This window comes from Danio rerio, chromosome 7, assembly GCF_052040795.2.
Source record: "Danio rerio strain M-AB ecotype USA chromosome 7, GRCz13ab, whole genome shotgun sequence".
Taxonomy (NCBI): domain Eukaryota; kingdom Metazoa; phylum Chordata; class Actinopteri; order Cypriniformes; family Danionidae; genus Danio; species Danio rerio.
In genome coordinates, this window is record NC_141027.1 from 36,031,836 (window position 1) to 36,053,740 (window position 21,905).

The 21,905-nt window shown below is 37.1% G+C and overlaps 1 protein-coding gene across 10 annotated transcripts in view; it reads right to left on the minus strand.

Moving 5' to 3' along the window:
- The window catches only part of LOC147836041 (uncharacterized), a 305,239-nt gene that overhangs the window by 144,579 nt on the left and 138,755 nt on the right, over positions 1 to 21,905 (minus strand). Inside the window, exon 5 of one of the 10 annotated variants that reach the window (XR_015495893.1) lies at positions 19,292 to 20,977. The exons of the other annotated variants lie outside the window; for them this stretch is intronic. The gene's annotated coding sequence lies outside the window, so the exon portion shown is untranslated. Of the gene's footprint in view, positions 1 to 19,291; positions 20,978 to 21,905 lie in introns of those variants that run through there. 10 annotated transcript variants of the gene reach the window in all.

A 21,905-nucleotide genomic window follows, 5' to 3' on the forward strand; every position in this document is an offset into this window, starting at 1 on the left:
GGTATAAATTGTGAATTCAAAACACAATAACTACAGTGCTGAGCATAATTGAGTACACCCCATTTTGAAAATGAATATTTTTATCCATTTCTCAGTGAACATTGACAATGTATTTTGGTGCATTTAAGCAAAAGAGAATAATAAACAGATATATTCATTAAAAATATTTTCCTCACCAAACATACTCAGAAATTGAAAGATAAACAATTAAAGTCAAGCAAAATATTGCAAAAAAGAAAAAATTGTATTTAATATTTTTCTATAACATATAAATTTAGTTGTACTACTTTTTGGATCGTTATAAGTCATTTTGTCAGATAAGCTCCAGATTTGGCTTCAGTACTGACTAATCTAGTGTATATGCAACATATAATATTGTATAGCTTTCAAAGAAAATATACATTTAGACATAGTTTGAATCTAACAGTAACAGGCAAATCTAACAATATTCAGGTACAGAAATTGAGTAATGAATATGCAAAAAATCTTTGTTTTTTCCTGTAGCTTTGTCTCTTTTCTAGACCAAATCTCTAAACGTTCTTAGATCAGGTAAAAAATGCTGTTTGCTATTAACTTCAGAAGAAATAAATAAGAGTTTTTACTTAAAACTTAAAAGTAAAATATACTTGTTTTTGCTTTCAAATGTAGATATTGGACTAGAAACAAGACAAAAATTCTTGTTTTTTTTCCTAAGTCATATAAATCATCTAATTCTAAGTCATCTAATTTTTAAGTAAGATTATGTAACGATTTTATATGAATAAGTCTGTAGTTCCTGCTCAACTATAATTCAGACTCAAAATTTCATATTTTTGCGATTTGACTATTGGTATGAGCACATTGTGATATCAACGCTGAAACAATATATTGTGCAGCCCTAATATGTGCACATGCATACTGCAGTGTTTTCACATTACCAATATGTTTTTACATCTTAATAATACATTTCTTAATGTAAGATAATGAAAAATAAATTGATGAATAAATCAGTTAGAACTGTACCTGATAACATATAGTCTAGAGCAGTGGTTCTCAAACTTTTTTCATCAAGTACCACCTTAGAAAAAATTTGTCTCTCCAAGTACCACCAAAACGACTAGTATTGAAATACAGTAGCGTAGTAGGCCCAGTAAAGCAGCTACAACTGCACAGTTAGAAAGATCATGGCAGATTACCTCAGAAATATAGGCTATATGTCATATATGGCATATTATATACATCATTTTTGGTAAACTTGGAAATGTGTGAAGCATGTACAAGACATATTTCATTCCTCCGCGTACCACTAGAAGGAAGCCTGCGTACCACTAGTGGTACACGTACCACAGTTTGAGAACCACTGGTCTAGAGTATTTATCAAATCACAAATATATAAATATGTAATCAATACTGTTGTATTTTGATGCTCATGATAAAAGTTCAAGTTTTCCTGAGTAGCTCAATTCACAGTAAGGCATGTACGTTTATTAAATAAACACATACAATTTCATTGGAGACACAGTTGCTCAGTGGTTTGCACTGTTGCCTCACAGCAAAAAGGTCACTGGTTCGAGTCCTGGCTAGGTCAGTTGGCATTTTTGTGTTCTCCCCATGTTTGTGTTGAGTTTCCTCTGGGTGCTCTGGCTTCCCCCACAGTTTAAAAACATGCTCTTTAGGTGATTTGAATAAAATTGGCCGTACTGTATAAGCGTTTGTGTTTGAATGAGTGTGTATTGATGTTTCCCAGTACTGGGTTGCAGCTGGAAGGGCATCAGCTGTGTAAAACATATGCTGGATAAGTTGGTGGTTCATTCCGCTGTGGCGACCCCTGAAAAATAAACAGACTAAGCCAAAGGAAAATGAATTAATGAATAAATTATACATTACAATTTTTATGGCCTTTAAAAATACATACGGTCTGTGCATTTTTTTCAAGTTACCAGCCATCGCAAGATATGGCAAAATGTTAGTTTCAGGCCCTGCTGAAAACTAGAGTAATGGCTGATGAAAATTCAACTTTTTGTTTTGCTATGAATGAAATACACATAAATTAAGATGCCAGCAGAACAACTACAAAATAGAAAGCTGCATAAAATTAGTTTCTTTAAGAAAAGTCTGTTGGCTTGGTAGCCATATTTGAAGCGCCCCAGGGCAGCTATTTTCATCTTTAGCAACTTAAATGAGAGAAGAAGAAAAAAACCAAAATCTCTACGGGTCAAGGTTCATATTTTAAAACAATTTAAAAAACAGGAACAGATCTGACAACAATTATATAAGACAATGCATTTCACAAAGCATCAATCTAAATATTGCACTGTACAATTAATCTAATTTTAGAAGCGCTACTGTACAGTTCCTCATAATTATAGCCCCTCAGGGAGTTTTTCCCACCCCTCCTGAAGCCGGCCAGCAGGGGAACCCCACCCACCATAGCAGAGGTCTGGGGGAATGAGACCTGCGTCATGCCCGTGCGTCCCGGGCCAAGGCCCAAGGGACAGAGGCACATATCCTCTATATAGACAATAGAGCTGGAACACTGTCAGGAGGAGTCACAGCAGGACTGTACCCGACTCTACGTTTGTGTGTGCAAATCAAACTCTCTTTGTTTCACTGCATGTTAGCGAACCACTGCGTGTATGCTAATGTGTGTGTGTGTTTGTGTGTGTGTGTGTGTGTGTGTGTTTGTGTGTGTGTGCTCAACAGAACCAGTGGGCAGGAAACCCTAACAGTGAGTCTGTTACCCCCTGCTCGTACTGACAGGATACACAGACTGCCAAGCCCGGCACAGTAGGTGAGCAGCCATTATGCTAAAGCTAGGAAGCACAGACACACAAAATCCAAAATGTGACCACCCTTCTGAGAGTTTATGCTGTGCTATACTAATGAATGTATGCAAATTTTCAGAAACCAAGTCTTTCTGCATGTCGCTGGAAGCATCTGTCATATTTTAGGGTTTGTATCTGGTGTGAAGTGTGTGTGTGACACTCACTGTAGCCTCTGTGGCTTTTGCAAAGCGACTTAAGATAAGAGCTCCCTGACTGACTCAAACACAATGCCCACTGTGGGAAGAGGAGCGGGGTGGGGGGGGGGCAAAAGAGCCTTTTACTACCACCATGTCTGCTGTTGTCAGCACAAGTTCAACATGATTAGATAAAAGACTGTTTTCACTCACTTTGTGTTGCGGTGTGGATACACTCATAGAGATATGACTGGTGGAGCAGAGCTGGCTTACTTGAGGATACAGAGCAGCGGGAGGTCTTGAGGAAAGGCATAAGGCTGTTAGCAAAGTGATGGTCACTTAAGGGAAGTTATTTTCTTGTTCATGAGCTTGTGCGTCTAAGTTGAAGATCTCTCAATTCATTTTTAAAATAGAGATACTTCATTTATTTGAGATGTTCCATAAAACAGAAACCCTGCTCCTTGCATGTTTATAATACAGTTTTAAGGGTCAGTGAGTTTTTTTTTTATGATGAAATGTATTTTAAGCTCATTAAATGTGCATTTTAGCAACCATTAATACATTTCTTAGTATGAAGATGTTACAAATTTCTGTATCAAACAATCCCTCAAAAATATATTGGTTACACTTTACAATAAGGTTTCATTAGTTTATGTATTTATTAACATGAATTGATTATGAACAGGCGACGCGGTGGCGCAGTAGGTAGGGCTGTCGCTTCACGGCAAGAGGATCGCTGGTTTTAGCCTCGGCTGGGTTTCTATGTGACATGCACTATTGGTGAAGTGGGTAGGCTAAATTGTTAGTAGTGTATGAATGTGAATGAGTGTGTATGGATGTTTCCCAGAGATGGGTTGCAGCTGGAAGGGCATGCACTGCATAACACATAGGCTGGATAAGTTGCCTTTACATTCCTGTGGAATAACAAAGGGACTAAGCTAAAAAGAAAGTAAATGAATGAATGATTATGAATAGGTGCGTCACGGTGGCGAAGTGGGTAGCATGATCGCCTCACAGCAAGAAGGTCGCTGGTTCGAGCCCTGGCTGGATCAGTTTGCATTCCTGTGTGAAGTTTGCATGTTCTCCCTGTGTTGTGCCTGGGTTTTTTCGGGTGCTCCGGTTTCCCACACAATCCAAAGACATGCGGTATAAGTGAATTGAATAAACTAAATTGGCCATAGCATATGAGTGTGAATGTGAGAGGTATAGGTGTTTTCCAGTGTTATGTTGCAGTTTAAAGCGCATTCGCGGCGCAAAACATATCCTGAATAAGTTGGGGGTTCATTCTGCTGAGGCGACACCTGATGAATAAAGGGTCTAAGCCGAAAAGAAACTGAATGAATGAAATGAGCAATACTTGTACATTTACTAATGCATTATTAGCATCCAAACCCATGCTTGTTAACATTATTAATGCACATTTTCATGAACTAATGTTAACAATGATGAATAAGCACTGTAATAAATGTATTGTTTATTGTTTGTCTAGTAGTTAACAATAATCACTTATTCAACCTTATTGTAAAGTGTTACCATTATATTGATATGCTGATTTGGTGTCCAACATTTGTTTTAATATCAAATTTGAAAAAAAGTTTAGATTTTTTGTCGTAACCAAGACATTATTTGAAAAATAGAAAATGCAAAGAACTGCATTTATTTGAAACTGAGATCTCATTTTACATTATCCTTACTGTCACGTTTGATTATTGTAATCTAACCTTGATGTAAGCATCAGTTGGCATTTCTGTGTGGAGTTTGCATGTTCTCCCTATGTTCATGAGGGTTTCCTCCGGGTGCTCCAGTTTCCCCTACAGTCCAAAGACATGTGGTACAGGTGAATTGAATACAACTAAATTCGCTGTAGTGTATGTGTGTGAATGAGTGTGAATGGATGGTTGTCAGTACTGGGTTGCAGCTGGAAAACGTACTGGATAAGTTAGCTTTTCATTCCGCTGTGGCAACCCCTGATGAATAAAGGGACTAAGCTGAAGAAAAATGAAAGAATTAATTTTACAATGACATATATTCATTTAGCAGACCCTTCTTAAACAAAATGATGCACAAGTGAAAAAATACAAGCAAGCGATCGATCATAAAGAAGTAAACAATCATGATAAGTGCTAGTAATACAAGTTGTGGAAGTACTTTTGCTTTAAATTAACCAAAACTGTAGAAATGTCTTCAAAACAACTAGAAACATTCTGAATCATGCTCAAATCTCAATTTCTGTTTCTGAAAATAAGCTTTTTTGTTGAAAACTAGTTTTGTTGAATTGAAATAAAATATGTTTTAGCGGTATTATTTTTAAAATTCCTACTGATCCCTTTGTTGTGTGACATTTCCTCAATGTAAAATTTAGTAAAATATTTTACCTTTTAAATGAACTCACCTTGTGGCCCAAGTGTTTTAAATGGGACAACTACTAATCATGATCCTAAACTGAAAAAAAAAACTTTATTATTCTGGGGTTGCCACAGCGGAATGAACCGCCAACTTATCCAGCATATGTTTTAAGCAGCGGATGCCCTTCCAGTCGCAACCCATCACTGGGAAACATCCATTCATCCATCTACACTCTCATTCACACACATACACTGCGAACAATTTAGCTTACCCGATTCACCTACAGTATAGCACATGTCTTTGAACTTGTGGGGGAAACCGGAACATACAAAGGAAACCCACGCGAACACGGGGAGAACATGCAAACTCCACACAGAAATGCCAACTGACCCAGCCGAGGCACAAACCAGAGACCTTCTTGCTGTGAGGCGATTGTGCTACTCACTGCACCACTGCATCTCCCTTACCACAGATTCCACATTTACAATATAAGCGTATTCCAAATCTCACTCTAGCTTTTTTGTACACTAGCTCTTGTTCTGACACTAGCTTTTTGAGAACAAAAACAACAACAACAAAATAATAACACACAAAAACCATTTAAAACTAAGGCGTGAGAACACACTTAATACTAACTTGATCAACAATTAACACCATAAAACCCCCCCAAAAATGCTTGTTTTAAATGCAGATCCTCATTTATTTTGTGTAAGAAAATGTCTCTAATTTGTTAAATACACATGGCTTAATACGCAAAGTGAGACAGTTAGCATTTTGAAAACTGAAGTGCGTGTGTGTGTGTGTGTGTGTGTGTAAGAGAATCAGAGCGGGTATGTGGTGCCCCGCAATAGAACAGCTGCTGCTGGCTGTTGACAGACAGTGTGTCCCTCAGACAGAAGAGCTTGTACTTGTTGTGTTAACACTAACCCTACACAATAATCTGGCCCTTGTAAAGCAGGTATCGCCCGCACAATAACATCATTGTCAAACATGCTAATGAACACGGGGAGGGGCCCTGAATAAATTTAGATGGGAGAGAGAGAGGGAGGGAATGAGGAATGGAGAGAGAGATGGAAGGAGGGAGGAACAGAGGGTGAGGGAGGGGGCTTGAAGGGCATTGTGGGTTGTTGTTTCGCATCACTGAACACTGGAGAGTTGTCTTATATCCTCACAATACAAATTAGCCTGAGCCAAAAAGAGCGAGAGACTAAAGCAGGCGACAAATGTGAAGTTTTAAACCGCCTGCACAATAGTTCGCTCTCTCTCTCACACACACACACACTTCAGCACTAAAACGGGGCGAGAGAGAAAGTGGCAGTGTTGGTCTTTCTCTAATGAAGCAAGCCAAGATTCAAGTCAATAGAGCAATTCATTAACAAATCAAAGTCCCAGGGGTGCGAGTGCGTTTGAGGGAGATCGGCTGTCCATATGCCTGGGGTCACAGTGCCCTCCCGCTTCACACACACACTCCATTCAGCGTACACACACAAAACCGTTAGGGTCGCCCGTTATCTGTCGACTCCAACACAAACACAGCAGAATTTCCATATGGTCCATGAAAATAGATACGCCGCGCTTTGCTTTTACTTCCCACGACCCTTAACTAAACACACACACACACATGCACACGCCCCTGATGCCCGTGTGTCAGCTCAGTTTTTAATGCTCACCTCAATCGGCCAATCACCTGCGTTCTTCGACTAAACTTCATCTACCCCAGGAATCATATCTGAATGAGTTTTTCCTCAACATCTCTACTCTCTGTCTCCATCTTTTCACTGAGAGGCTGTCAGGCCGTACGAACGTGAGGGTGGTACTGATGTGCGAGTGTGTGTTAAAGGCACATTGAGGCAGGATGAGTTGCTGAAGAGGATTTAGAGTGGAGGGCCCTTCACACTACTCTTTCAAATCCTCACAAATAAAGCTCTTTACAGCCTGAAAGTGGCCCCTCGGCCCTCTCCAGGCTCAGCCCACTCAAAGGCCCAACATGATTGTCATGGATATTACACCACGCAGGCAACAACAGAACGCGGAGACAAGTGTCGATCGAGAGACAAAACCCGAGCAGACTTTTCCGCCAGGCAGGCCAGGGAATGTTGACGGGCCGGTGAAAAGGTTGTTTAACCTTTTGAAAGTGAATGGAGAGACCCTGAAACAAATGCAGTGTGATAGACCCTATACCCACAGGGACACTCCAGAAACACTAAACCCTGTAAGAGAGACAGGGCAAAAGAGACGGATGAAAACACGATTGGATAACAAACGGTGTGTGTGCCAGATCCTATCGACTGAAATACGCCGCGTTTTTAGGAGCTTCAGTGTGGAGAAGAGGCGCCGATGGATCTGAATGCCTGTCGACCTGGAAAGAGTGTGAAAGGTTCTGAAGGTCCCCAAAAAAGCTCTTTTTTCTGTAATATTCAAAGTATATATATATATATATATATATATATATATATATATATATATATATATATATATATATATATATATATATATCCCCTTTATCTGCTTAAATGTTTTTTTCCAAGTTATTATTTCTTACAAATTATTCATAAATATCACTATGATCTACCTAAAAAAAATCTAAAATTCTATTTACAGTGCTCAGCATAATTAGGAACACCCCATTTTGAAAATAAATTTTTTTTTTTCCATTGAATATAGGCAATGTATTTTGGTGGATTTATACAAAACAGATATTTATTAGATATGTGTTAAAATAATATTTTAGTCACTAAACATATTTAGAAATAGATAGATAACACAATTAAACTCAAGAAACATATTACAAAAAATTACAACCAAAAAAATTTCTAACTAAATTTTTCATTTTTTTTGTTTATTTTTTCTCTTTTTTTATTTGTATTTAATGTTTTTCTATAACATATAAATTTGGTTGTACTAGTTTTTGGACCGTTATGTAGTTATGTCAAGTGTCTGTTTATTTTATTTTGTAATAATGGATATCTTACATCATCTCCATCCACATTCTGTTGTAAGGTTGGAAATAACTTGACCCTGCAATACATTTTTATGATGGTTGAAATATACATTTTCAATTTCAAAATGAAACAATATTGAGCCTTACGGTTATAAAATATACTTAGCATATTGATTAATTGAAACGAATTATTTTAAGCCACTTACTCACCCTGACACACTCAAGAGGATCTTCAGGGGTAAGGAAAATTTTTAAACAAAATTATATGAAAATAATTGAAGCCCCTAAACGCCATTTCTGCCAGAAATGAGCTAATGAAATTTAGTGAGTGCTTTAGGCATGTAGTACATGTTCAACAATTAGTTTTGTTTGAAATTATCTAAATCGCAGCGTCAGCACATTCAAAAACAACAGTTTGTTGGCAAAAGCCCCTAAATGCCACTAGCCTTTGACAGCAAAAGCCATTTTTTTCAATGTAGCAGCCAGGTAATATGCCGGCTTTATGAGGAGACTGTTTTATTCCGCTTCCGATTTCAGTTTTAAAAGATGGTGTTCAATGAACTGGATGAGCTTGTCCGATTGTCAGTGAATGGCAAATGAAAACATCATCTTCCTCATAACTCTGTGCATTATAAGAAAAAAAAACTCAATGCACAGATGGAAGTGTAGCATGCATTCATCACACTTGTTTGCACAGCGGCGCTACTTTGAATGAGTCCGATTTACTATAGCTTAAAGTACTATAGCAATAAACAGCAACTCTATTTCACGAAAGACTAAGTTAAGATGCCGTTCTTTTGTCCTGCATGGATGCTATGAGGATAAACAAGATATGAAAAAGAGGCCAAGATCTTAAGTATAGTGAGGATGAATAAATGACAGCTCCTGAGAGACATCCTCATTTTGCACAGTGGGCCTACCTTGTGTTTTATTTGCTAATGCAAGCTATATTTTAAAAGATAAATTTACCACAGCGGAATGAACCGCCACTAACTTGACAGATTAATTTTTTTAACATTTCAGGTGGTTTGTGTTTTATGTTTGGTAAAATAATCTCTAATTGCATCCTTAATGATTTTCAACTAATTACAATGTCTTGTCCAAATAGGTGGATTTAGAGATTTTTGCATAAAAAGCAGAAGTGGAATTAACTGGTTTTGACGCAAAAGAAAATTTACCGTGTAAAAAAAAAAAAATGTCTAAAGTGACATTTTCGAAAAAAGGTATTTTATTCACTAGCTAATAACCTTATCATTACATACACAATGAAACTTCTGAACCTAATCAGAGGAGCCTGATAGAAAATGGGTTTTGCATCTGACATCTTCAACTCTTCTTAACTTAAATGCTAAAGAAATACTCTTGTTTTTTTATTTTAAAAAACACAATCCGTTATTTAACTACTTTAAACCACAAAATGAATCTTGTTAATGAATCGTGTTTATTTCAACTTTCAGTTTCTGTATTAAACCAATCAAGGTTATCATATTTAAAGATGAAGACGTAGAGTACTGAAAACCTATTTAAATAGTTTGTAGGTCTCATATTGTTTGTAAAGGTTTGGCAGGGGCGTCACGGTGGCTAGTGTCAGAACAAGAGCTAGTGTACAAAAAAGCTAGAGTGAGATTTGGAATACGCTTATATTGGAAATGTGGAATCTGTGGTAAAGGCGATGCAGTGGTGCAGTGGTTAGCACAATCACCTCACAGCAAGAAGGTCGCTGGTTTGAGTCCAGGCTGGGTCAGTTGGAATTTCTGTTTGCATGTTGGAGTGGGTTTCCTCTGGGTGCTTCGGTTCCCTCTAGTCCAAAAACAAGCGCTATTGGTGAATAAAATAAAATAAATTGCTATATGTGTGTGAATGCAAGAGTATATGGGTGTTTCCCAGTGTTGGTTTGCGGCTGAAAGGGTATCTGCTGTGTAAATCATATGCTGCATAAGTTGGCGGTTCATTCCACTGTGGTGACCCCTGATTAATAAAAGGACTTATCCGAAAAGAAAATGAATGAATTAATGGAGGTCTGATAGGTCTTAGAATATATAATTTTTATGATGATATCAGGACAGTGCTTTAACATATTTTTGACCCTCTATCAGATATTTGACACTAAAGCATATGTGCACAAAAACACACAAATTGTAAAACTTACTCCAGCATTTTTGGCAGATCTAAAACAAACCTTACCACAGCAAGTTTCAGAAAACTTATGCCACACCTTTCCTCTCGCCTTCTCTCAGTCTGAGACGACAATATAAAAAGAAGTCATTTAAAATGGTAATGACGGAGAATGCAAATGATTTCACTTTGTAATTAAACTTTGCTGTAAAACAGATATTGCTGCGGTTGATTTGGAAAGTGGGGCATGTGACAATTACCGAGCGGTTAATTGCGAAGCTGCTCAGCATTGCTAATTGTTCCGTGAGGATGGTGGAATGAGTTCTTGGCAGAGGCACTCTATCAACATGACCAGAGCCCAGCAGAAGCACTTCAACTCAGACGAGTCACCTGAGAGCTGCCGCTCACCCCTCCTTCACCTGACCAATGGGCCAGAACCAAGCAGTCTGCCTTCACACGCTACTTCACCAACTCTGGGTTACAGCTGAGGATGAATACAAGTCTGGAGAGTAGGGGGAGTAAAGGAAGGTCATAATAAGAGGGATGGCAGCGAAGAACTGATAATTATTTGCAACAATATAAGTTTAGCAAAGACTTTTTTTCTCGTTATCAACATCCTTTTTGTTGTTGTTGTTGCCCTATGAAGGGCCAATGAAATGACTTATGGATTAAACAAGTTATCATATTAGTTCTTTGTATTGTGCTTAGAGGCAGTTGAATGATTGACTTGATTCTGATTGGCTGATGAATATTGTAAGGAGTTCCTTTATTTTAAGATAAACACACAGCTAAAGTAGTTTTACACAAGCTATGATGACTTTTACCTTGATATTTTAGAGTGGATGTATACCTGACCGGTGAGCCGTCTGAAAAAAAGTGCTTAAGTGCATGATGAATTATATAACAACTCATAAATGTTCAGGTTATTTTGATTTAAAAAAAAAAAGATTTAAAAAAATGATATCAAGAACTGGATCTGTTGTGAGTGTATTGCTCCTATGTTTATGCACAGCTAGAGTCGAGGTGCAGAAGGGTCATTCAGCGTGATATGCTTTTTTTTTTTTTTTTTTTCTCGAGGCGGAGGCCCTGTTAAAGCAAGCGGATACAGCAGGAGTTTTTTGGGAGGAGCTGAACTGTGTTTGGAATGTGCTGCTCTCGGCTTGTCCCATCAAACTCGGGCACAGTGAGCTAGTGCAGACACAACTGCCGTTTAATGTCACTGGGACTTTCAGAAGAGTGTGTGTCTGTTTGCGTAAGGCACATTGAGATGTTCTTGTCTAGGAGAAAAATCTGCTCTATAGCCACAGCAACTGCCAATTACACCAGCAGCCGAAGACGACATAGAGAGAATGGAATAGCAATGCACTTGTGTGTCATTAATAGGGTTGGTGCTGTCATCTGAAAATGTAATTGGTGAGGTTGCTCGAGCTCTATGGAGTCATTATCGCACCATTCTATGTCATGTGCCTGTGTGACATAATTTGGGGGGGAAATGTCAGTTTCAACTAGATTCTGGAATTATATATATGACTAATCAAGCTATATCGAAAATCCCTGTCATTATATCATTCCATATATGTGCTATAGGACTACTACGCACCTTTGAAAGGAATAAGGAAAGGTAATGAGGAAGAAAAGATATAAAGATGGTCAGTGCATGTGGCAGGCCTGTGTGATGGTGCTGAGTTGTAATTATGCTGGTTGACAGAGCAGATGACAAAAGGCCAATGCATCACTCTAATCAAAAAAACAAAATGCAGGGAAGAGTGTGGTAGCCTGACAGGTGGATCATTAACAGCATACCTCCACGGGCCTGTAGGAGGACTTGTATTTGTGCACGTTTGCACAAAGGTTTGCGCACAGATTTGCATATACACCTATGTTTACTGCTGCAATGTGCTGCTGCTGAATCTCCAGTGCTAGAGAAGAATAAATAAATGTTTTCCCTGAATTGCAGATTTTACTGTCTGTATTCAATGAGACAAGGGAAAAGTCATGATTATGTAGATGTCCTAATCTACACAGAAATAAATACTGAAATAAGTTCAATTACACATTCATTTTACTTCAGCTTAGTCCCCTGTTTATAAGGGGTCGCCACAGCGGAATGAACCACCAACTTATCCAGCCTATGTTTTATGCAGTGCATGCCCTTTCGGCTGCAACCCATTATTGAGAAACACCCATACCATCTTGCATTCGCACACAAATAAACTACCGCCATTTTGTTTGTACGTCACTCAAGTAAGTAGTCAAATAAATAGTTTTTGTTCCTTTTACTTGATGATCTATAATTAGAGAATAATCATGAATTAGAAACATATTCATTTTACAGTATCTTTGTGGTGATTTTAAAATATCCAGTGTGACCAGTGTTGTTCATTTGATGGACAATTCATGAACAAATCACTCTCTGGCCCAGTTAATTTTAGTGAATCTAAACACATACCACAAATAAGTGTAGTTTAAGACGTAATGTTTGAGTTAGTTAGTTTAGTTATTTTGTAATTATTGTAGCAAAACATATATTGAGTTCAGTGCAATCCAATGCATGAATAGTTGATTCTTACAAACTTTTTTTAGTTAAACAAAAACACCAGAACTGCTGCAATCTGATTCACGAACAAACAATGTTATAATCTACTTTGCTTTAGTAAATAATAAAAACAAACTAACATGTACACTACCTGCCAAAAGTCTTGTCGTTAATCAACACTTAATAGCAACACATAATACCTTGACTTCTAGTTGATCATTTGGAAAAGTGTCAGAAGGTAGTTTTTTTTTTTTTTTGATGAATCATCTGTTCAACTACATCCCAATCATCACAAATACTGCAGAAGACCTGTGGATACTCACATAGACCAAATATTCTCACAAAAAGCTAAATCAGTCAAGTTTGGTGAATGAAAAATCATGATAACATTCAGTATGGGGGTGTGCAAGATATCTGCAGATTGCATGACAACATCAACAGGCTGAGCTATCAAGACATTTGTGCTGTCCATTACATTACAAACCACAGGAGAGGGCAAGTTCTTCAGCAGGAAAGTGCCCTTACTTATACTTCAGCCTCCGCATCAAAGTCCCTGAAAGCAAAGAAGGTCAAGGTGCTCCAGGATTGACCAGCCCAGTCACCAGACTTGAATATTATTAAGCATGTCTGGGGTAAGAAGAAGGAGGAGGTGTTACGGATTAATCCAAAGAATCTTGATGAACTCTGGAAGTCCTGCTACTGTATAATATTTTCTTTGTTATTCCAGATGACCTTATTAATAAGTTACTTGAGTCATTGCAGAGATGCAGTCATCCAAGCTCATGGGAGTCATAAACACTATTCATTTTTTTTCATTGCACCATGACTTTATATGCTATACTGTAAATCATTTCTGTTAAATGACAAGACTTTTGTGTCAACAAAGTCAGATCATACTCTCCTAATTAAATAATTAAAAATTAAGGCATGATCATTTTTTATTTTGGTAAAATAAGTGTAATCCAGAGGCCTTTGCCCTTTCATTAGCCACTTCTGATACCAAATGATCAACTTGAAGTCAAGTTATTATTTGTAGTTCCTAAAACTTGGATAGGCAACAAAACTTTTGTTAGGAAACATATATATAAATGCAGACTGTCTCATGAAATAATAACTCTTATAAGTCCTGAGTTATTTTTAGGGAATTTAAAAAAAGTGTTAAAGTGACCACTGTAGTCCATTTGATGAGAAGACATAAATCATGAACAAATGATTCAATTAGTTTCACTAAATAACAATATAATAAACATATTGAGTATCATGGTTCAAGATTCATCAACTAATCACTCTTATGAATTCCTTTTAATGATACAAAAACATGAACTATGTTCAGTGTAGCAAAAATGAATCATATGAATCTTTTAGTCAGTGAATCAAAAGCATACATTGTGATCATCAGTATAGTGCACACACACACACACACACACACACACACACACACACACACACACACACACACACACACACACACACACACACACACACAAATTCACATATTTTGATTCTGATCAAAAACTTCAAAAACTTAGACCATGACCTCTGCAGTCTGATCCATGAACCCAAGTAATCCATATACTTTAAACCGCAAGTATAATCAGATTTTTAACCAATTCAAATCATTTTTTTCATAGTTGATAACTTAAATACCAACAAGCAGACCACAGACAGTAACCAAAGCAACAGTCTGCTTTTAGAGTAGAGAAAAGTGAGAAAATGACAGTATGTAACAAGCCACCTGACAGCTTGCAGCTGGAGACCGCTCAACAACACTGAGGGTGTGTGTATCTTTTGTGTGTAAGACATTAGAGCCCTATGCTATAACTGTCTCATTAGCATGCACCGGCCCACCTCCGCTTCCCTTTTCTAGACAGGCCAACATGACTCAGGCCAATCAGGGGGAACTGAATCGAGCACACAAATGCGATTGGTACATGAGGCCCCTGCGGAAGGGAGAGGTGTCACATTAAGGGCCATGATGAGACAGAGGTCAAATGTAATGGTGACCTCAGGAGCAGGAGCAGTGATGGTGGATTGTTATTAGCTCATGACAATGAAGCATAACCCTGCCATCAGCGCTTTAATAAGACATGTCATGTATACGCTAGACAAGAGGCTGGCCGCTAAACCCCCTCAGGCTTCTAACACTAACCCTTAAATTAAAGAGGAACCTGTCTGCACATCACACAACCACTATGCTAATGCAACACAAGTGGGTGTTTTCCTAATTGTGTGAATATATTTTTATAGAATTCATTTATGAACAGACTTGAGGAAACACCTCTATAAGATATGAAGCTTCCAAAGTTTTCAGTGACTTACATTTGGAGAAATATTTTAAAATGTAGACAAAATGTGATTTAAAAAAGTATCAGTGTATATATTATAACTGATCCAATTGTATAACAATTGATTTAAAAAATAAGGGAGAGCAGGGACGAGAGTAACGTGGGATGAAAGTAACAATGCGACTGTCTCAAAGCCCAGACAACATTTGCTTTCCAGGCTATAACAGCACATTCAGCATGCAACCGTTAATAGAGCTGCCCAATATCAGCTGATTTCAGAACTGTGTCCCACAGTTAGGTCCGAATTTCAGTTAACTAAATATTTTTTATTAGTTTTCAAATATCCATTCACAAACCATAAAACCCTTACCTAGAAGAGAACAAAACATAGCTGTCAATCACCTCAGTTTAAAATTACAAGTATTTGGAGAAACATAGCAATGTTAAAAATGATATAATAACAACAACAGCAACAAAATACAAAACACAAAAATAAATTCATTAATTAAAAATAAATAAATTAAATTATTAAACATTCATATTTGTAGAGCATTACTTAATATGGTCAACATAATCAATAAAGGAGTGCCATATTTTATAGAATTGTTTACTCGATCCTCTTAAAGAGTTTCTAATTTTTTAAGGTAAAGACAAGACATCATCTCTCTGGTCCATTGAATTAAGGTGTGCGAAAGGGGATCTTTCCATTTGAGCAAAATTGCTCTGCATGCTAAGGAAGAAAAGGCAAGACTCTTATCTTTTGATGCAGAGAGTCTTCTGGTGCAATTCCAAATAATGCTACAAGTATTTCCGGCTCTAACTTATATTGAAGCACAACAGAAAAGGTATTGAATATTGATCTCCAAAAGACCTACAAATTCTTATCACATTTACATACAGAAACGCCAACTGATCCAGCCAAGGTTTGAACCAGCAACCTTCTTGCTGTAAGGTGACCGCACTACCTACTGCGCCACGGCGTCACCCACACTGAAACAACAGAACAAACAAACAAAAAACTTTTATTTACTTTCCAGCTCTTTATGAAGAAACTCTCTGAGTTTTTTTTTTTTTTGTAAACATTTTGTGTCTTTTCAAAAAAAGCAATCTGGACATTAATCGTTAATAATGCTGTCCATATGGAGAGAACCAAACAACTCCTATACAATGCCCTCTATTATTTAGCTGAATTGGTCTATGAATAACAATGCACCATTGTTTTCGAAAGCCTCGGTTTTAACAGTCTTCACTGTAACCAGAAAAAAAGCATTTTCAAATTCATCCACTTTGGAAAGAGTTTGCAATAATATATATTTTGTTGCCTAAAACACAGTCTCAATGCGGACAGAAGGACAAAAATGAGAGAAAAATAAAAATAAAAACATATTACTGTGCTCTCACATGGCCTCAGTGATGTTTATTTTTATTAGTCCATGTACATCTTTATTTTTGCTGCATATTTTCTGCTTATAGTTGCTATAAGGCCATGCTGCATCCATCTAAACAACAGAAACGCACATCTCTTTGGTTAAAAAAAACTAAATAATAATAAAAACAATAAAAAATAAATAAATAAAGAATTTATAGTCAGAATAAATAGTCAGAATAGTAAATATGGCAGTTTGAGTTTCCTTATCATGACCCTGGGTTACATAAGCTATTTTTTAGCAGACACAAACACTTACATTAGGTTAACCACAGTTATTTTTATTACATTCTATATGTATTTTCTTTACACATACCTGTAGTTACAATAACCTTCCATAGTTACATTGTCAGTCTGTCAAAAATATCAGCAGCCTGCTTTTATCCAGAAATCTAAGCAAATATAGTCATTTAAAGGAAGTTTTGCTTTATTTTCCTGTTAATGTTCATGAGACTTTAAATAAGAATCAGTCTCGGCAGGGGTGTGGGAAAGGTAGCTTATCTATTTCCCTTCCATTATTAATGCCTATTTCTGGGAAAAATCACACACCTATAGACAAACACACACATGCACACACACATACCCTTTAGGTTTGATGAACAAGTAGAGAGAGTTAGGTGTTTTGAGCTAAGATGACAGTGAAGAATGAGAAAACAACAGAGCCAAACTGTCCATCTTGTAATCACACACGTAGATGTTCACATGGAGAACGACCTCCAAGCCAAGGTCAAGGAGAGTTATCAGACAGTGGCCTGAGCAGACATGTCAGCCTGACTGATGTTATCAGTGACGGTGATATTAGTGCAGCATTTGGCAAAATCTAATTGAAAGGAATTATCAGATAATCCCATCAGCAGCAAACACTGCACTGCTAAACACACAGAGCACATGAGGGTTTTCCTTGTAAAATACATTTTACCTGCTCATAAAGAGGAGCAGAACAAAACAGAGCAGACCTATTAGACTCAGAACTTCCATAAAGCCTGTATCTTCTCTTTTCTGTTTAGTAGGCAGATCTAATTGTATTACAGATAATTGACCTATTACTATAAAGGCATGCAAGACAAACCAAACAACTAAAATTGACTAAATAGCAGAAAAACGAAATAACAAAACCAACAAACTTGCTTAAAGTGCTATGTAGATTCCAGTATTTTATATACATACATTATGACAAAAAAAAAAAAAAATTCATATCCTGCCATTCTGCATGGCATTTCTTTGAATGGTAACAAACCTATTGTTGCCTTAATCTAAATAGAAGCGTCTCCTTTACCCTTCCTTTAGGGATAAGATGCACTGGAGGAAAATAGTGTCAGTCAAAGTGAAGGTTGCCTCCTGACAACCAAGAATAGTTTATTCAAATTAAGCAGGTGGATGGGGGGCAGGGGGACACAGAGAGAATTATGGTTTTGAATACTAAACTAGATATTTCTTAAAGCAGAGATTGCTTGCTTTTAAAAAGACATTATTTTAAGCAGGGGGTAAAAATTATTTTCAGCGCCAATAGTATGATTTCACTTTATTTTGTGTATTTAGGAGTACTTTCTATACAGTGTACCAACCTAAATAAGTATTAAATTAAATACATTAGGGTCAGGGTTAGGGTTAATCAAGGTCTCCTTCATAACTACTGTATTTCTTTCTTTCTTTCTTTCTTTCTTTCTTTCTTTCTTTCTTTCTTTCTTTCTTTCTTTCTTTCTTTCTTTCTTGCTTTCATTCTTTAATTTTCCTTCAGCTTAGTGACTTATTTATCTGGGGTCGCCATAGCGGAATGAACCACCATCTTATCCAGCATATGTTTTACGCAGTGGATGCCCTTACACCCATACACACTCAATCATACACAATCTGTACACTACGGCCAATTAAGTTTATTCATTTCCCCTATAGTGCATGTCTTTGCACTGTGGGGAAAACCGGTGCACCCTTCAAGAGTTCACACTTAGCTGATGATTAATTATAAAGCTTGCTTGGCATGCTGTCCCGGGAGAGACCTGAGCACATGAGCTCATGAGATCCTCGAGCCCAGGGCTCCCTCCCGTTGCAAAGCGGGAGGGGAGTTTGAGCTCAGGTAGATCTCGAGAACTCCCCTGCTGTAGCAAGTGAATGCTCTTGAAATTAATTACTAACTAGAAGCGTGTCTATGTTGAAAATTTGGATTGTTCAATTGACTTAATTGCATGTTTTTAGGCGGTGGGAGGAAACCGGGGAACCCGGGGGAAACCCACGTGAGCACGGGGAGAAGTGCAAACTCCACACAGAAATGTCTGCTAGTTTTGGTAAAGCCAGGAACCAGAGACATTCTTGCTGTGAGGCGACAGTGCTAGGCATTGGGCCACCGTGTCACCCGTCTAAGAAGGAGGAGTAGGGGAGGAAGGGGGGACTCTTCAAAACGAAGATAGCAATGGAATAAACCCCAGGGTATTTATAGTAGTTTAGGAGTCATCTGATTGGATCGTAGTGAATTGGATAATGCGGGTCAGCTGCTAGCAATCATAAGCACGTGATCCTCTCGAAATTTGTTTATACATAAACTTCACATAGGAAACCCACACGAACACGGGGAGAACTTGCAAACTCCACATAGAAATGCTAACTGCCCCCGGACTCAAATCAGTGGTCTTCTAGCTGTGAGGCCACTGTGCTGCCCTGTATTTGTTGCAGTCATTATTAATTCATAGTAAACATTACAAATCTTTTTATGCTTAGTTGTGATGATTTTTTTTATTTGATAGGTATCCACAAAGTTAACACAAGAAAAAAAAACAATAAACAATAAAAGGAAATGATTTATTGTCATTTATCAAATTAATTCATGCTTGCTGAATAAAGATTTTGCATGTATAATTAACTATTATGGGGTTAACCTTAATGCCAACAGCATGAGTTTAGGTTAGGTTTAAAGGTAAAGGTGTAAGAATAGTAACTACACACTAAAAAAATGCTGGGTTATTTTAACATAAATTTGGGTAAAACATGGATAAAACCCAAAAGTTGGGTAAAAAAAAGTGTACCACAATCATTGGGTTTGTAAATAATTTAAATTAGAAATTGTTATCCATAAAGAGTATGAACAGCAGGTAAAAAAAGCCCTAAATATCGTAATTTTTATCAGTAAATGAATTTCTAAAGATGCTATTGACATGAATTGCTATTGACAGATTTCAGTAAAATTTCAAACAATCTGTACATATAAATAAATCAAAGCCGAACATGTTCAGGAATTAAGTTATGTGTAAAAACAATGGATTGACACAATGAGAAAGCACTGCACTACTGAATACTGTAAATAAAAGTATTTCTTTACAATAATCACAGCTTCAAGATGCCACTTGTTTGGAGAATAGAGTCAAATCCATTGGTCAAGTGTGATTTTTCTCCCAGACTTCAACAGTTTAAAAATCTTGACTGTTCTGTGTGGCTCATCTATGAAATTTGATCTTTAGTTCTTATTTTCTCTTGGATTCAGGTCAGGTGATTGGCTGGGTTGTTCTAGCTGCTTTATTTTCTTTTCTGAAACCAGATTTTATTTTTTGGCAGTGTTTGGGATCATTGTCTTTCTGAAATGTCAACCCTGTTTTCATCTTTATCAACTGGTGAAGTAGGTGTTGGGATTGAAGCAATTAATATTCATTTACACTGACAAGAGGGCAGGGTTGTTGAATAACTACTGAGTTATTTCAGCTGCTGTCTGGGCTTTCCACATCGCAAAATAAATTTACTTAAAGTTTTAAGCCAACTTGCTCTACAGCTTGTTTAAGGAGACTCAACAAAAATCGATTCAACTACAGCGCTTGGATTAAAAATAAAGTCAACTCAAAAAAGCTGTGCAGCAAGTTGACTTACAATTTTAAGTTTAGTACACTTTTAATTTTTTAACAGTGCATGCTTTTATACCCCTCACTTTCTTCATATGTTTAATGCTTTTCCCTGTGTCATTTCATTTTATTGCACATAACTTATTTCTAAACTAGTTTTATTTTCTTTGTATGCATGGATTACTTTAATTGTTACTGACAACTTTACATTAAATCACTTTAACAAATACTGTATTTTCTGAGAAAAAATTGTCACATGCTCAACACTTATTTTACACACTGTACATGCAAAACAGCACTGTCAAATAAAGGGAAAAAAACAAGATTATTCCTTTTCCATTACCATGTAATTCAACAGATTTTCTCCAAAGTTTAACTAGGTATAGTGACCTTGATATCTGAGTTTATTCCACAGCTAGAAGATTCAGAACAGGGTGGCGAAGAAGCAGATGATCTTCATTTGACATCAAGCCATACAACATGTTGATGGATTTAAGGTGAGCGCAGATGATGGTCTTGATGATCCACGGCAGCTCACCCCTGGTGTGGGCAGATGCTCTGGACAGACACTGATGGATGAAGTGAGAATAGACTCAGCAAACAAAGTTTAAATGTGGATCAGTGCTGACTGGAGAAGACTGAAAAGCACTTCCTCAGCTCTGCTTCCATGTAAAGCTTGGGATATAGTTCAGCTCCGAGTCTTGTTGATAGCTGAACTATATTATTTCTGAAAGAAGATGAATGTGTTTGCTTCCTCTATAAGTGTGTTCCAAGACACACTTTTCTTTGAACAATGAAGATGAGCTCACGCTGAAGGCTTTTTGAAAGGTTTCCATTTCATTTTGCAATTATGGTGCTTCAGGTGTTGAGGAATGTGTTGAATCCCCAAATTAACGCAATCACTTCCAAGAACATTCTTGCTTTGAAGGCGAATGGCAGTTGAGCATGTAAACAGTTTTTTTGTGAAGACAGATGTTATCGCTTAAGGCCAAAAGCCACCCAAGCTAGATATATGTATATATTATGAATTAGTAATCACAACAAAGTTTAATATGATGTACGGGTGTTAAATGTTTGACCTCCAAATATTATGATCCCATTGCAAGGGTAAAAGACATGTCTTATGCATAAAGACATATATGAGACAAAAATGTTCCTATTCATTTTTACAGTTAAAGCAGAATCATTTTTTTATTTCCTTTACATTTGTTTGTTCAGAGCTTTTCACTATAAATATAGTACTTTTAGAGTATTTTAGTAAATATAAAGTGTATTTCAGGTCACCTGGCATATAAAACAGAACAGCGAACCTGAAGATATGTTGAGTTTTAATTTTCATTCATTCATTCATTTTCTTTTCGGCTTAGTCCCTTTATTTATCTAGGGTCGCCACAGCGGAATGAACTGCCAACTTATCCAGCATATGTTTTACGCAGCGCATGCCCTTCCAGCTGCAACCGATCTCTAGGAAACATCCATACACTCATAGACTATGGA